The sequence below is a fragment of the Bos mutus genome, chromosome 12, assembly GCF_027580195.1.
Source record: "Bos mutus isolate GX-2022 chromosome 12, NWIPB_WYAK_1.1, whole genome shotgun sequence".
Taxonomy (NCBI): Eukaryota; Metazoa; Chordata; class Mammalia; order Artiodactyla; family Bovidae; genus Bos; species Bos mutus.
Window position 1 is genome coordinate 14,067,142 of NC_091628.1, and position 7,436 is coordinate 14,074,577.

Genomic DNA, 7,436 nt, shown 5'->3' on the forward strand with positions numbered 1-7,436 from the left:
CCATATGTAAAATGGATAGCCAATGGGGATTTTCTGTATGTCTCAGGAAACTCAAACAGGGGCTCTGTAACAACCTAGAGGGGTGGGCTGGGGAGGGAGATGGGAAGAAGGTTCAAGACGGAGGGAACATATGTATACCTCTGGTTAATTCATGTTGATATTTGGCAGAAAACATTTTGTAAAACAATTATACTTCAGTTAAAAAATAAATACATTTTTTAAAATACCTCATGTCTTCCAATTCAGGGAAGGCATTAAATACAAATTATAAGAGCAATTTCAAACTCATGCAAAATACTCTTTTGTTTCACGATTATAAGATTAAAGAATAATTCCACTGAGAAAAATGGGTAATTTTCCAATTTGTCGCTCTATATTAATCTGTTGAATGCAGAGTATTAGGTAGCCATGTTTTACTTTATGTACCAAAATATTCCAAAGCCAAATAAAAAATTATTTTTGAAAAAAATTACATTTGATTATTTATGACTGGATTATCTGTGTCAAAGCATATAAAGAGAAGTTGTCTCCTTGCAATTTTACTGAGTGAGAAGTATTGATTCAATAACTCAGAAACAGACTGTTACTGTTAAATAGTCATGTCTTATTGCCTCTACAAGAGTCTCTCTCACGTTTAAGCATTTGTATGTAGGTTTCTGGGACTTTCAGGGTGTAACTACAATGATGACTTTTAGTAAGTTTTGTTCTGTTTTCAATCTCAGTACTGCTTCTAACTGCACATAGAAAATACAAGTTATCATTTTAGTGAGACGATAAATTTTTAAATCAGAGTTCAGGAGATCATTTTTTAGAGGTACTAATTATCAAACTAAAATTTATCTAATTGTAATTTGAAATTCCAAGGGGTAGCATAGTGACTAATTATGCTATACTCCATTGCTTTACAAAGCAATGCAAAAAAATGGTCTTTCCATGACGAGGTAGTAGCTCTGCTACTTTCTACAAGTAGCTCTGTTCTGTTGCTTGGTATAAAGTTGAACCAATCTTAACCTATGTGTTTGTACAAAATACTTGTAAAGCTCTCATTTTAGATACAACTTCTTTACACTTTCAAGTAGATAAAAACATTTAGGAATCCTCACCTCCCTGGGTCTCACTTCTACAGAATCTCCAGTAACTGCTTCTCTGTAAGTAGATTTTGAGGGAGGAAATTCAGAGAAGCTTACTCTGTATCACGTGGCAAATAGATAATACCCATGGATTCATAAGCTGGAACTAAGAGGACAATGACATATGAATTACATCATTTTATATCTCAAAGTGGGATTTTACATTTTTTTCACCTGGTTTTCCTGAAGTTATCCTTCCAATGTATCCATCCTACTTCTTTATGTGAACTTTTAGAGAATGCCTTCAATCTATAGAAGTCCACTCAGTTATCTGTGTATTTGTGTGTGTAGACATAGATCTGTGTGTGTGCTAAATAGTAAATGAGAAATATCTATGTGCCATATACATAGCCTGTTCGCCCTAGCTAGTGTAAATTCACACAAAATACACTGGATGCAGTGGATCAGGTTTCTCTGTATAAAAATTTTGTGAATCGTGCAGTAAAGGATGGAAGCGTGGTCCCTGTGCTCACTGTAGTGTTTATGGGAACTCTGGCCTAGAGCATGCCCGTTTCCATTGTAGGCTATGTTTTAAACTTTACTTGTGATGGCAAAGATGAGGCAGCTCCTGTAAGTAATGCACTGTTCCATGCTAGGTCATCCTGTAACTAAGGAAGAGGAAATCTGCCAGTACTGTTTTTTCTGGATTTAATTTAGTTTGGACTCAATGATCACATGTCAGTTATGTGGAGACAAACTTCTCATACTCTCCCCACAGATGCATTTTCTGTGTAGAAAAAGATATGCTTATGTCACATCCCCCCTGTGTTTGTGTCAGGGGCCTGAGGTGAACTATGTACTTTTTGTATCTGGAGCAAGCTTTTTAATTCTCAGAAGGCTGGGGTGTCCAGTTACTCTATCTTCTTAAGCAATTAAAATTTCTAGCCGATTCAATAGCTCGAACTACTACAGTCCTTTCTAACAATAAAAAAGGGTACTCATTTCATGAGAAACATTTGAGTGTAAATTAGATGGATTTATGTGACAATTGAGTTTTGCATTTTCATCCTTTATTTTCTTATTTCTGCATCACTCATTACTACATTTACATCTTACCAGTGCTTCCCTATTCCTTCACTTTCCTTAAGCATGTGTTTTAGTCTGTTAGTGCTCTCAAGCTAAATTATCGGTGTATAAGAAATATGTGGAAGAGAGGATTAAGTTGATACCACAAATTCGAGGAAGTAAAAAAGTGATCCACAGTTTCCAACTGGTCAAGAACTGTAAAAAGGATAGGAGATACAGCCAAAACCAAGATGTCAACTACACTTCAGTAAAACTTTTTAAAAACTAAATTGGCTATACCATTTTACCAAAAAAAGAAGGCAGACTGTTCTAGATAAAAGTATGTTTATTAGACCTAACAATCCCATGTAATGAGCGGTTCCTACATTTTTGAGGCAATTGGGAAAAATTTAAATATGGTTGAGGTATTAAATGACAGGAATTATTAATTTGCTGCTGCTGCTAAGTCGCTTCAGTCGTGTCCGACTCTGTGCAACCCCAGAGACAGCAGCCCACCAGGTTCCCCGTCCCTGGGACTCTCCAGGCAAGAACACTGGAGTGGGTTGCCATTTCCTTCTCCAATGCATGAAAGTGAAAAGTGAAAAGTGAAAGTGAAGTCGCTCAGTCGTGTCCGACTTTTAGCGACCCCATGGACTGCAGCCCACCAGGCTCCTCTGCCCATGGGATTTTCCAGGCAAGAGTACTGGAGTGGGGTGCCATTTAATTTTTCTAGGGGTTAATGATATTGCAGTCTTGTTAAAAATGTCTGTTAATCCTTATTGAACTATGTAGGAGTAAACTGATATGTTACATGCCAGTTACTATGAAATATTTTAATAATAAAACGGATATGATGCAAGTGTGGCAGTATCTTGATAATTGTTGAACCTGAATGATGGTTATCTGGGGGTGCATTGTACTATTTACTCTGCTTTCCTGAATGTTTTCAATTGAGCCATAATTTCTTGCCCTGCTAGTAATATTTAAAGTAACATTTCTGTTTCAAAAAATATGTACGTGTTTCAGTTTTCTTTTTTTTAAAGCAGAAGATGAACAATGTCAACTCATTCTTGTACATACATGGTGTGGAGAGTGGAAAGAAGATAGCAAAAATCGGTTGAACTCTTGTTTAAAAGAAGAGTTTGAGGGTTGTATGTCATTTATATTAAATGACTGTTCTCTTATATAGAGGAGGAATAATTCACAAAATATCAGACAACAAGGAACTGCCTTTTCTGCTAAATAACAGCTATCTTAAAATAATAAGCTTACTTTCATCTTTTCTATTATATGAAATGGAATCTGGTTGATACAATGATTACTTTAATGAAAAACTACATGAAGAGTCTATCCTCTAGCATAAAAATAGACTAGGACAGAATAAAAATGTATGGCTTAATAGGAGTTTATGATAAAAGTCAGTGTTTTCCAATGAGAATTAATGGGACTGCCAAAAAAGCTCATGGGATCCCAGGTTGCCATATAGAAGTATACTTCTAGAATATGCAAAGTAATGTCTTTTTCTTCTAATAAATTGATTAGACAATATTTGGAACATTATATTTTGGGAAATAATCCTTGTATAAGGTCAAAGAAAAGCAATACTAATGGTGAGGGTAAAAAGAAAGAAAGTTCAGAGAAACATCTGCTTCTGCTTTATTGACTATGCCAAAGCCTTTGTGTGGATCACAACAAACTGTGGAAAATTCTTCAAGAGATGGGAATACCATAACACCTTACCTTCCTTCTGAGAAATCTGTATGCAGGTCAAGAAGCAACAGTTAGAACCAGACATGGAACAATGGACTGGTTCCAAATTGGGAAAGGAGTATGTCAAGGCTGTATATTGTCATCCTGCTTATTTAACTTATATGCAGAGTACATCATGAGAAATGCCGGGCTGGATGAAGCACAAGCTGGAACCATGATTGCCAGGAGAAATATCAATAACCTCAAGATAATACAGATGACACCACCCTTATGGCAAAGAGCAAAGAGGAACCAAAGAGCCTCTTGATGAGAGTGAAAACACTGTCTTAAAACTCAACATTCAAAAAATGAAGATCATGGCATCCTGTTCCATCACTTCATAACAAATAGATGGGGAAACAATGGAAACAGTGAGACTGTTTTCTTGGCTCCAAAATCACTGCAGGTGGTGACTTCGGCCATGAAATTAAAAGACACTTGCTCCTTGGAAGAAAAGCTATGACCAACCTAGCCAGCATATTAAAAAGCAGAGACATTACTTTGCTGACAAAGGTCCATCTAGTCAAAGCTATGGTTTTTCCAATAGTCATGTATGGATGTGAGAGTTGGACCATAGAGAAAGCTGAGTGCCAAAGAATTGATGCTTTTGAACTGTGGTGTTGGAGAAGACTCTTGAGAGTCCCTTAGACTGCAAGGAGATCAAACCAGTCAATCCTAAAAGAAATCAGTCCTGAATGTTCATTGGAAGGACTGATGTTGAAGCTGAAGCTCCAATACTTTGGCCACCTGATGTGAAGAACTGACTCATTAGAAAAGACCCTGATGTTGGAAAAGATTGAAGGCAAGAGAAGAGGACAGCAGAGGATGAGATGGTTGGATGGCATCACCAACTCAATGGACATGAGTTTGAGCAAGCTCCAGGAGTTGGAGACAGACAGGGAAGGCTGGTGTGCTGCAGTCCATGGGGTCACAAAGAGTTGAACACAACTGAGCAAGTGAACTGACTGGTGAGGGGACTCAAAGCCAGATTATGGGAGGCATGGTCAAAGGGCTAGAAATGATTAGTTTGGAGAAAAGAAGTCTAAATGGAATTCAAACACACTACAGGTATCTGATGTACAAAATGCTGAAGGGATAGAAAGAAAAAAGAACAAATTAGTGGAAATTATAGAAAGGCAACCTGCCATAATCCTTAAGTACCCCAGCAAGGCCCCATCTGCTGTTTCCTCCCTGCCACCCTCCCCCCGCCAGACCATTTATCAGGATAGTTTGAAGCAAGCAGCCTTTGAGGGATAAGTTAGAGATCCCACTTTGGAGAAAAGACAGACTTGTTCACTACTTATTATAAAAGCGGTGAATTCCCCAAGCTCAGTGTTCTTAACCTAGGACAAAACCCTACTGTGTGCATATAATATACCTGGGCCCCTCTTTGGTGCCCTCATTGACCTTGGACCATAAGGGAAACTAACTCAAATGTGATGTTTATCCTACTTGTTAACTATGAAAAATGGAAAATTTTGTCTCTGACTCAGACATCTCACATCTTCTGCCAACACTGGTGAAACAGTAATAGACTAATTTATTAGTTCATAAGTAGGATTAGATAAATAAATACCAGACCCAACAAAGGAAAAACACATTAGTTAGTGGGTTCCCTGTTGAAAGGTGTTCAAAAGTGGATGCACAAACCTTTATGTTAGAATACTGCATAGACATAGCAAAAACTAAAGCCCCACACTAATTTTCCTTAGACTTTTAATGTCATTCCATTTGAGTAAATTTTCTTTTTAGGGAACACAGTATATAGGTTTAGACTTCTCTGTAGAATACCAGAAGACTTTTATTGAGTTATCCCAAGAGAATATTGCTGTATCCCTCCAAGATGAACCATTAGGAAATCCCTGTATAAACATGATTCAATGCATCTTTAAATACCCAACTTCCACCCACTGTCCCTACATATCCCTAATCTCATAAATCTTTATTTGGTAGCAGATGAAGGAAAACTCAAAAAGTATTGAGCCAAAATTTAATTCATCCCTGACTTTTCATCAAAACTTTTGGCACCCTGAGGAGTCAAGACTTGAATCTCGAATCTCTGCCTTGGCAGCCCTCTTTCTGCCATATAAGAAGCTAAATGTCTCTTATTTGTCTTATTGGAAATTCATGAACTTCAGTTTTATTAGCCTTAGTGAAACTCTAGTATGTAATGTGGTAAGCACACTCATAATATTTTTCTTTCACTGCTAAAAGCCTCTCATTTATCAGAATACTTTGAAAAATATTTATTAAAATCTAGTCTGGCTTTTGCATGAGTGGTGTGATTCAGGTTTGCATCACATATGATATCCCTGAACACAAAGTTTTAACACAAGCTTCCTGTGGTAAGCTCACATTCTTTGTCTTCTTCTTTGCATATGATTTGTGCATCACACACATTCATCCGCTGGGTGGCGATGTGTACTCAGGGATATTTACTGTTTCTCGTTCCCTCAATCTAACTGAATTTGACATCAGATGTTTTTATTTGGAAAACTGGCCTTGTATCAAACCTTATGAAACAATATTACCTGAATTCAAGCTTCTACCTACAGAGACTTTAATAATTTTAATACTTCCTCCCAGCGACTGAACTGACCTGACCATTTGTTCTCAACCACATGCTCCTCCCAATATATTCACAGACCACACATTTGCAAAACAGATGATCCCTCATGCTCTTCTCAGTCCATGCCATTCTATAATTATTCATACCTCACTCCTTAAACACACATATGCCCTTTCTGTATTCCCCTAAACTGTTTTCCAACCCCAACACTCTTAGTTCCCTACCTCTCATTTCTGTGGCTTGTGCCTGACAATGGATTTTCCTCTTTTCCAATTTGTTTCTTAAATATCACATCTCCTTCATAGTGAAATCAAGAGACACATCATTAAGCTCCTATATAACTTGACAGATATCCACTCTGGTTCTTTACTACATCCTAGATAAGGAGAGCAGATTCAGGATATTCAGCCTTGGAAAGTTATGTAGTTGCACTTGACTTAACTGTACAAAATGTAGAATGAGACTAATTAACTAGCTGTATGTAAGATTTCGGGCATCCCTGGTGACTCAGCAGTAAAAAATTTGCCTGCCAAGGTAGGAGATGCAGGTTCAGTTCCTGAGTCAGGAAAATCCCCTGGAGAAGGAAATGGCAACCAAGTCCAGTATTCTTGCCTGGGAAATCTCATGGAAAGAGGAGCCTGGCGGGCTACAGCCCATGGGGTCACAAAAAGAGTAGGACACAAATCAGTGACTAAACAACAATATTCCATTATACATGTACATATCATCTTCCTTATCCATTCATCTATTGACGAGCACTTGGCCTAGTATGTGATCTATCCTGGAGAATGTGCCATGTATATTTGAAAAGATTGTATATTCTGCTGCTTTTGTATAGAGTGTTCTATTAATATTAAGCCATTTTGTTTAATGTGTCATTTAAGGCCTGTGTTTCTTTATTGGCTTTCTGTCTGGATGACCTGTCCACTGAAGTAAGTGGGCTGTTAAAGTCAATTTCTGTAAGTTACTGTCAATTTCACCCT